We start from the raw sequence: 10,859 nt of genomic DNA, 5'->3' as shown, positions 1-10,859 counted from the left end.
TTTTGGGCTAATGTTTATCAAAATTTTGATTGGCTATTAATACGGAACTTAACCTTTTGGGTGTCACTAATATCAGTCAAAGTTCATACCCTTCGGGCGCATCCACTAGGATTCTTAGTTGAATTTTCTATTGTTTCTAAAAAGTACAAAACCCCGTGTAACTGCTAATTTCGTGGGGAATCTTGAAGAGTATTGATTTGCTGTAAGTTCTTTCATTTTTATAGAGGTTTATTAGGTAGTTAACAGGTTGCTCCCTTAGAAATTAAAGATATGTCAAGATATTATTAGATATTTGTACAAAAATTGTCGTCGTCTATAGCTCCTGTTAAATTTATTAGGCCAATAAACTAAAAGTAAGGAGTTAGGTTTTCCACAAATAATGTAAATAAGGGGTTTCTAAATTTCCCTAGGCCTTTTCCCCCGGCTAGGTTGGGCTAACGTTTCCGTACGCTCGGTATGGGGGTGATTTTTGCTGGATTTTCAAAATAGTTTTTTTTCCCACACGGCAGAAATATACAGTTGTTATTTTGTTATAGCATTTTTTTGTTTGTCTATACAAAGGTTAAAAAAATTTTGTTGTTTATTGAAACTGGTGTTTTCATTACAATTGACATGAGGTGTAGAAATAAGGTACAAACAGGCTCGGAAATAACACCAAGCAGAATCTCAAATCAAAATAAGAACCAACCTTGGAAATAATTTAATATCAAAATAAAGGAGAGTGTTAAAATATTCTAGAACCACTAATGACAATGGTGTCCTGAGACATACTCCTATTACAATCTGATTGTTCTACACAAAATTATTAAATAACACTGACCTTTTCTGTTTTTAATCTGAAGTTTGTTTATTTATTGTGTAACTTGCACTTTAAACTACACAACGAAAATTTATGCCGATATTCTAGACATCTAGCTTGCGAGATGTACAACCTTTTTTTTTCTTTTCAAAATTTCTTGACAAAACACGATAAGCAATTGTTACAATGCAGTTCCAAACTAATATAATTTTTATTTTATTAATTACACTTTACCAAAAATTATAACTCTAACTATCAGACTTCAGCCTTGTTCGACATTAAAGAATTCAGAAAAATAATCCAGTTGATCACGACCCTTTCTTTTTGTGTTTTAAAATTGCTACGGCGCTACATAAAAGCCCACCTATCTTTTTAAAAGATAAACGTAGTTTTTTAAAGTATAATTTTTAATGTATAATTAAGTATATATTCTGAAAGCAGGTATTATGAAGTTTCTGAAAAGAATTTCTGTTGCCATGCCAAAAACAAAACAACGCCAAAATCACTGAAAATCAACAATTAGTCTCATTTCTTTTTCATTGTTTAAATGTTTAGTAAAATATTTAAAAAGAGAACATTTTAATATATTGAAACATAGCATATATATATATATATACACTGTAGAAATTTATGTGAAATATGTTTGTTATCATTCTTTATAAGATAATTATTTTCTTACTCGTATATTTGAATGAATTCTGGTTTTGATATTTTCTAAAGATGTTAAAAAGTTTTGATTTGCAACAAAATAGATAAGTGTTTGTACCGTATGAATCTCTGAATAATGCATGTTGTTAAACTTGAGATAGCAAAAAACTGGTAAATCAAACTAATGGTATTGTAAGCAATGAGCTCACTAAATGATACCCTCCGCCTCCCATATGAATATAATGAGAGTGTCAATGTTCTGTTGTGGAAAACCCACAATATGTGTTAGATCAAAAAGTAAAATAAAAGGTGTACAATGGCAATATGTAATAAAGATTTTGTGAAAGTTTCATCAAATTTCATTCCGTGGTATGAGAGGAGTTGCGGATAAGAGTGAAATCTCTTGTCGCAATAAGTTTTGGCTCAAAAAGATAAAAACATCCCTCACTGCTCACTTGCTCTTAGTTCCGAAGATAGGTATGAATTTGCATCCCTCCATCCAAGTGGTTGCGTCCACATGTTCCAAATGCTTCTTATATACAAGTATCCCGTTCCGAAACATGATTTCAACCATTATTCCAACGTTTCACATTGGAGTTTAGAGAGGTATCGTCACTTTCATACTTCCGAGATGAGTGACAAATTCTCGATAGGGGCGTAAATCGATAAACAAACAATTTATACACATGCACATTGAATTTACACATTACTGGAAGGATTCGCAACCATTCGTCTATGCCGATATTCAAATGTTTTAAAATATTCAGAATTGTATAGAAAAATTAGTTGAAAATACATTAGCATTGAAATTTATTACTGATATGAACTTTATGCTTATATCGACTTGAACGACTTATTTAAGGTTTCGTCAAAGGTCAACATGTCTAAAAAATTATTTTTACAATTGCTCCAAAACTATGAGTGGTATAAAGTCAAAACGTTTACAGTTTTTAAATATATCACTGATTAATAGATAGCAAGCATCACTTGGTAACAAATATTTTTAAAAAGAAATTTTTTGAGAAAATTTGTATCAGAAAATGTGCATATTTAAAGAAAAATGCACCTGCTTAATTCTGTCCTTTTTGTGAAAACCATCATTGTAGAAATAATATTATACATTTATTGAATGAGTTCGAGGGCAACATGCGTTTTGTCGGACCCAAGAACCAAACTGTCTGTCAATAAATGTTTTGTTATACCTTTCATTTTATTTTTTTGAAATACATGTATTTTGTGCTGTATTCCGTGATGTAACATCAGATCTGTCACTGTTTAACACCAACGAATGAAAATGAGATTAAGCTCCGCCCATTCTGTGACGTAAGCGGTCCAACATCTCTTTGAGCGGTCCAACATCTCACTCAGCGGTCCAACATCGATTTTTTTATGCCCGCTCAGCAAAACATTAAATATGTTGGACTTTTTTTCGTATAGATTTGTATAGGAACTAATTTGTTAAGGTATAACAAATGTTTATCATTGAAGGACAAGTTGGACGTGAATGGTCTCTGAAAGGCTATTATTGAAAGCATGACATGTATCGAGACAAGAACCCTATAGAATCCGCCATTTGCAGTGTACTTTCACTTTCAAGTCTTACCATTTTGACAAAATAAACAGGGAAAACAACTTTCCAGAGGCTATCCAAGTCCAATATTTTGTTTCTGCAATGATGGTTTTCACTAAAAGCACAAAATTAATTAGGTGTTTTTTTTTTATAAAAATATATGCATTTTTAAGAAGAATTTTTCTAATTAATATTATTCCAAGTATTTTTTTTTTATCAAGTGATACTTTCTATCTGTTGATCAATAGAAAATTTATAAACCGTAAAAGTTTTAACTTTATACCTTACATAGTTTTGGGGCTATTGTAAAAATAAATTTTTGGACATGTTGACCTTTGACGAAACCGTAAAAGTGTTTGTTAATGCACAAGATATCATTTAAGTTCTTAAATGTTGTACTTTAAACTCGGTTTAAATAAACTAGAAAACATCTTACAATAGCGCAGTATATAAAGCAGTCGAGGATTTTCATATCATCATCTAAAGTACCTTAGAACCTACAGAGGTATGTATTTTTTATTATGTACTAGTATATGGAGAATGTTTTAGTTATAAGGACTCTAGACGCAAGCATAAAAGAAAATTGAAATCGGATTTGAACAAAAATGAATTCCACCATATGGCATGCCTTTAAAAATATGCTAAAATTTCAAGCATTTGTAATCAGTCATCTTCCCAAGTCAAGAGTTTCTGATCCGCTCCGCTCCACATAAAATGCTTTTAATTTATTAAACCGAGGAAGTACTACAATTACAAGTAATATTTTGTAATATTTAGACTATCTTGATCTTTTTTTAATCAATGATACACAGTACTTACTACATTAATTTGTATTTTTCTGGAGTGACAGTCTACTACATCAGATTTGCGCTCTTTTTTGTATTTTTTTTTTAAGTTTATTCTTGACAGACTAAACACAGAATTTTATAATGGGGATTTATTATAGACGTATATTGAATAGTCTATTTTTAGTCAGATATATGTTCGTTAATGAAGTATTTATTTTGCTAACTGCTAGTCAATTTCGAGAATATTCACTCGTATGGAGACGTTTCCACTTACCTGTGGATTGATTTATTGTGTAGTATATTACGTCTGATTCGAAAATTTTTCAATCATATACAGACGTCAATACCGATGAAGGGCTTAAAATTCTGACCTAAATTTGGACCTCAGGGCCTCTGAGCGGCGGGGGATCTTAACCGTGCCAACCTCTGTCGTGACGGGGCCTCGTTCTTAAAGGTCTCATCAATAGGATCCAGAACCTTCTCTTCAAAAAGCCAAGCGAATGACGGACGAAGATATAGTTACTACCCAATTTTTATAGAATTTAATCAGTCGCAGTCGAGATACAAACGGAACGAGCACTTTAGGGTCTGAGCTCTCGCCAATGGAAGGTTGTAAATGTAGATGGATACTTGACACTCAGGGCCATTGAGCAATGAGAGAACTTTTTGTGTCATCACCTACTGTGATACGAGCTTCGGTTTATCATGGTTCACGTGAGGAAACTGTCTCCCCCGCCCCACAGTGGGGTTCGAATCGAAGCACAAGGCTCAACATTTTACTGTAGTTTAGACTTTTAAATCTAACCACAGCGCCACAAGTTGGGAGACGCCATTATTTTGTGATAATTATTTAAATTTCAAATGTTGCATGTATTTCCAGGAAGAAAACAAAGATGTTCATCAGGATTTTAACCACAATATCTTTGACAAGTTTTGCTTTTATAATACTTCCTAAAGGTATAATCTAAATTTAAATTATTATTTACTTTGTTTACTTGTTTGTTAAACGTTTCATTTTGTAAATGTTCATTCATATCTTATATTATTTATAAGAAGTTAATTATTTGTGTTTCACATAAAAGGATCTGATGCACTTGATTGCTCTATCGCTGAAATACGCAACTGTGAAAAAGGAAGTTATCCGAAATATTTTCCTCAACTTGGTATGAAACCATATATTTGCAGGTATTGCTTTCTATTCTATAGTATCTAGCTCAATAGGTGCCTTACACACAGCTTCGCCACCCGGGGTCTTTTGAATACCATAATTTTATAAAAGGAAATTGTCATGATCAAGAATATTGAACATGTATGCACATGCTAAAAGTAACATTATTTATTTTTTTGTGTTTTCTTGGTTAATAATATTTGTTTTTATAACTGCCAAAGTGATATCTATCTGTTATTATTCAATTTTCATTTTAAGGGTTAAAGTTTCTCAAATACAGATCAAAGGTAAAGTTAAAAATTATTGGTACCAGGTGGTAGGTCTTTTCACAGGCGATGATAAACCTATGAAATATAAAAGCCATATTACCAACTGTTCAAAACCTATAGCCAAAGTAAAAGTTTGGTATATTGCGAGGGTAAAAGGTCAACGTCACGAGGTCAAATTTGGAGGTAACAAATGAAAAATCTTATTACAAGGAATAGAGCCTGTAAAATATGGAGCCATAAAACCACCTATTCAAAAGTTATGGACAAGGTTCAAGTGTTTGTGGGCAAACAGACAGATAAACAGACGGACATGGCAAAAACTATATATTCCAGAATCTACGAATATTGTAGCATAATAAATGTGTGTCTGCTGGTAAGGCTAGGCTCATAAACGTAAAACTAGCACCACTGCGCTACGCAGGTATGATGCTGAAATATACAAGTCCTAGTGGACTTTTGCGAGAAGCACCGGCTTTTACAGGTTCAGAATTGATAATAGGTAAGAAAACCTCTCTAGTTGTCATAGACTCGTAGGTATAGTGTTCGGGGCGTTAACATGTGAAGACCGGGAGTTACGGGTAGGGTTTCTGTCACTTTCTACTATTTTTTTTTTTATTTTTCCATTACTGTCGTTTAAATAAATATCCACATTTATATTTACATGTATATCGTGAAAGAGTTTCCATACATTGTTTTATTGCAAAAGTAGGCCGTCAACTGTAATAGTTGGCGCTTCTTGCAGAAGTCATGTAATAAGAGGGGGATAATCTCTGTATCAATACTAATTATTGTGTTAATTTACAGTGGAACCATAAAGCACATGGAGTGTATAAAACGCGTCACTGATTATTGCAAAACAAAGCCCCGAGTCCCTCTCAGTGTTATGAGCATTGGTATACATAACACAAACCAGCTTGAACGACTACGAATCAAATATGGATGTGGTAAGCAAAAAACAAGCAAATAATATTCCACTAAAAATACAACAAGATTGTTTCTCATCCCACCCCCTTTCACCTCATCGAAACTAAGAGAAACTATCTTTTATTACAGCTACATACAATGGAGGTGAGGGCCACAGCACTACAACTGAAAAGACAATTTTTAGAGGGAGCAAGATTACCAGTGGAGGAGAACTCCAAAGGACGAGTCTCATCGTGATTGCTGTAGCCTGCCTGTCTGCCTTGAAATTTTATAATTAATTTCCCAATATTAAAACTGATTTCAAATAAAGAAATAATGCATGTTAAACGAGTTAAAAGAAACACCGAGACGGAAAAGGGGAAATATTGACAAAGATCGAGTTTTTGCATGACATGTACATATTTTTTTTCTTCAAATTTTAAATATACTGTGTTTTAGGGTTCAAACAAGATATTTAAGATTTCAGATTCTTAATGTACCGGTATGTACTTTTTTGGAGGCAAATAAATGTAAAATAAGTAAATTCAAAGAATCTTTGTCTTCCGCTTTCAGTGCCTTTGAGGCTGAGATGTCATTTATATGGCATATTATGTCACATAGTAATGTCCTTTTATAAAGCCTTCAGAGGTTATGATCACCAATGTTGATTTTTTTTAACATTCGGTCAAACATGAATGTCGAGTGTCAGAAATTATAGCAAGTTCGGAAATATCTTGTCACAGGTAATGCACATCTAAAATATGAAAACCAAACCCCTTCTCAATCAAAAGTTATAAGGAAAAAATATTTTTGAGAAGAAGGCATACCTTTAAGGCCAAGGTCACAAAAAAAATCAAAGTGAATTTAGAAGGTTTTATCACAAGCAATACACAGGTCTTGTATAAAAGCCCTTTTTCTTTTCAGTCAATTGTCATGACCAAGGTTAAAGGTTTTGAAAAGTAGGTCAAACAAAGTGAATTTAGAAGGGTTTTGTCACAAGCAATACACAGGTCTTGTATAAAAGCCCTTTTTCTTTTCAGTCAATTGTCATGACCAAGGTTAAAGGTTTTGAAAAGTAGGTCAAACATCTTGGTCATGAGGACAAAAATATAGTGTATGAAGAAGTCTTGTCATAAATAAAAAACATCTTGAAGCTTAACCTTTTTTTCATTTTTAAACTGCATGAAACACATGGAAATAAGGTGTGTTTGAGAAACACTAGCAACCCCATATAGCAACATAGCAAAAACTAAGCTTAATTTTACAGATAAATAGCACCTTTTCCACAGAGAGTGAATTATCTTTATGTATTCTGAAGCATTTCTCACTGAAGAAGGAATATTCGACCATCTAACAATTATGTGATTGATCAACTTATGGAACGCCATAGCTGCCTTATGTGGCTCTTTTATATTATGCTGTGCTTATTTCATATGAAGATGGTGCTCTTTTATATTATGCTGTGGTTATTTTATATGAAGATGGTGCTCCATTATATTATGTTGTGGTTATTTTATATGAAGATGGTGCTCTTTTATATTATGCTGTGGTTATTTTATATGAAGATGGTGCTCTTTTATATTATGCTGTGCTTATTTTATATGAAGATGGTGCTCCATTATATTATGCTGTGGTTATTTCATATGAAGATGGTGCTCTTTTATATTATGCTGTGGTTATTTTATATGAAGATGGTGCTCTTTTATATTATGCTGTGGTTATTTTATATGAAGATGGTGCTCTTTTATATTATGCTGTGCTTATTTTATATGAAGATGGTGCTCTTTTATATTATGCTGTGCTTATTTTATATGAAGATGGTGCTCTTTTATATTATGCTGTGCTTATTTTATATGAAGATGGTGCTCCATTATATTATGCTGTGGTTATTTCATATGAAGATGGTGCTCTTTTATATTATGCTGTGGTTATTTTATATGAAGATGGTGCTCTTTTATATTATGCTGTGGTTATTTTATATGAAGATGGTGCTCTTTTATATTATGCTGTGGTTATTATATATGAAGATGGTGCTCTTTTATATTATGCTGTGGTTATTTCATATGAAGATGGTGCTCATTTATATTATGCTGTGGTTATTTTATATGAAGATGGTGCTCTTTTATATTATGCTGTGGTTATTTTATATGAAGATGGTGCTCTTTTATATTATGCTATGGTTATTTTATATGAAGGTGGTGCTCCATTATATTATGCTGTGGTTATTTTATATGAAGGTGGTGCTCTTTTATATTATGCTGTGGTTATTTTATATGAAGGTGGTGCTCTATTATATTATGCTGTGGTTATTTTATATGAAGGTGTTCACTCGGAACTCTTCTTGTATTTGAAAACTGGGTCTAACAGACGTAATTTATCTTGAAATTTTGAAAGATAAATTAGTATATGTATTTAAATCAATTAAAATTTACCATTTCTAGTTCCTCTCTTTTCGATTCTAGCACATTTTAAAGTATAATTTTATAAATGATCGAAATGAACTATGTACGACTTAACCTCAACCGAATTCATCAACAAAAATGGCGCAGTCTACAAACGTAAACACAAACGCTATGAAGAGAATATTGGAAGATTTAAAGTTAAGTCATTTAATTCCGAAGTTCGAAACGGAAAAAATTGAAGTAACCAATTTCCTCACTCTAAGCGAAGAGCAGGTTATTCTATTAGGAGTGAGTGCCTTAGGTGACAGGATTCGAATTGAAGAAAAAGTGCGGGAAAGTCAGCGGGAAAAATCGACAGATTTAGCCGATTTAATAAAAACTCAAAGGGAGGCCCTTTTTATGGGACGTAAAGGGAAAAGGTCAAGGAATGCCAAAAAGACATTCACAGCAAACAAAAAGACGCGTGGAAAAGCTATTAGAAGTTGGACTGTTACAGTAGTATGTTTACCAGACAAAGATGCAACTTCTATTCCGACTGCGCAGCAAAAGGAGATTTACTTCAAAGCAGGTATGGCACCGAAAAAAATCTGCTTTTCACTCAATGACACTGAATCTGAAGTAATGGAAAAAATATCTTCAGATGCATTAGATGAGAAATCTGAAAATAACAATATGTATTTAGGATTTCCTCAGTTACAGACATGTGGAGGGTTTGAGCTTTTAAAATGCAGACAGAATTGTCGTGAGGTAAATGTAATTGACTGCGAATAGAATGCAAAGACTTTAAAGACATTTTTGGGAAATCAAGCTAAAATTTATGTAAGACCGATTCAAAGAAGCTTGTCGACAGATCCAGTAAATGAACATTTAGAACAGGAAAACTCAAAAGTCAACTGTCATCACTGCAGGAAAATGTTTAGTGTTCGAGAACTAAGAGAACATGTACATGTGTGTGAAAGCCGGGCACGTCTTATTAGTGACGCAGACAGTGAAGATGAACTACCAGACCCACATTTGATAGAAGTGATTGATCAGAATACTGCTCCTCAGGTTGAGCATGTTGAGGATTTTGTCAGTGATACGCGTATGAGTACAGAAAGTCCTGAACTATTCAGACCTAGTCTTGTTACCATTCCTGAGGACACCATTTTTGGCAATTTATCTGTTGATGGGAGTACTGTTCAAACTGAATGGAAAGAGACAGTCATTGAAAACACCACCACTGCTGAAAATGATAGTGAAGGAATCACATCTGATACTTGTGGAGGACCCATTGACTTTGTCATAGCCAAATCAATAGATTTTTGCATTTAATTCTGAAAACATTCAGGACCCTGTAGAGATTCTGAGATATTTACAGTCTGTTATTGTTTGTGGCTGTAACGTGGAATGAGCCAGGCTTTCCTTTTCAAATCAAAACAAGAATGTCTTCAAAGAAAACAAGAATTTATTTACAAAAAAAAATAATAAAGAAAAGACAATTAACTAATAAATCACACACACGCACACTCACTCAAATGATTGTACCAAAAATAATGTTATTTACAATGATTAAAAAAAATGATCAAAAGATGTTTAAACAGCTGTATTAACTATCAACACGCTTTCTCAATTCAAAACAATTTAGAACTCAATTTCAATCAGTACTAGTATTGTCCATCCATACGACAATCTCAACCAAGTCCAATACTGTCCTTTAACCTCCCAAGCCTCCGGGGCTGTAGTCCCAGACTGTGGTTGGGATCAATGTTCACAAGTACTGGAGATTCCCGCGACTAAGTCGTAGACATCATCATCGACGTCGTCTTCATCAACATCATTGTCATCATCGTCATCGACACCATCATCAACATCACCGACATCATCGTCGTCATCATCAGATCATCGACATCATCGTCGTCATCATGACATCAGTTACCACTAACACCTCAGCATGGTGTTAAAATATTAACTTTCCTTTATCAGTAAATAATTATGTACTCCACTTATGGCAATACTATGATATAATTAAACTGGCTTTAATTAATAACCACATAGTTATGTTTGAGTTCAATATAACATAAATACTAAGATGCTTTCAATATCTTTAGTTTGTTTACAGTTGACATAGATACAAAATGGCTGACAACACTTCCGGTCACTTACTTCCGCTCAGACATTTAAATGAAAAAGTAATACAGCGAACAAAAATACAATAAAATACAGAAGCAGGGTGTTCTTTAAATGTATAGAATTTCACTAACAGCGATAAAACTTCTGACGAGAAAACCTATTCAAACACTCTCGCTAACGTCACACCTGAACGCACACCC

The 10,859-nt window shown here is 33.2% G+C and overlaps 1 pseudogene; it reads left to right on the top strand.

Moving 5' to 3' along the window:
• Window positions 1-8,435: 8,435 nt before the first annotated feature.
• LOC134260925 (uncharacterized) lies at window positions 8,436-9,940 on the top strand (annotated as a pseudogene).
• Window positions 9,941-10,859: the final 919 nt, after the last annotated feature.

Source organism: Saccostrea cucullata, unplaced genomic scaffold (assembly GCF_032062105.1).
Source record: "Saccostrea cucullata isolate Sc308-1 unplaced genomic scaffold, CSIRO_AGI_Scuc_v1 ctg2603, whole genome shotgun sequence".
In the NCBI taxonomy this organism is placed as follows: Eukaryota; Metazoa; Mollusca; class Bivalvia; order Ostreida; family Ostreidae; genus Saccostrea; species Saccostrea cuccullata.
The sequence above is the reverse complement of the archived record's forward strand: the minus strand, read 5'-3'. Positions and strand labels throughout refer to the sequence as shown.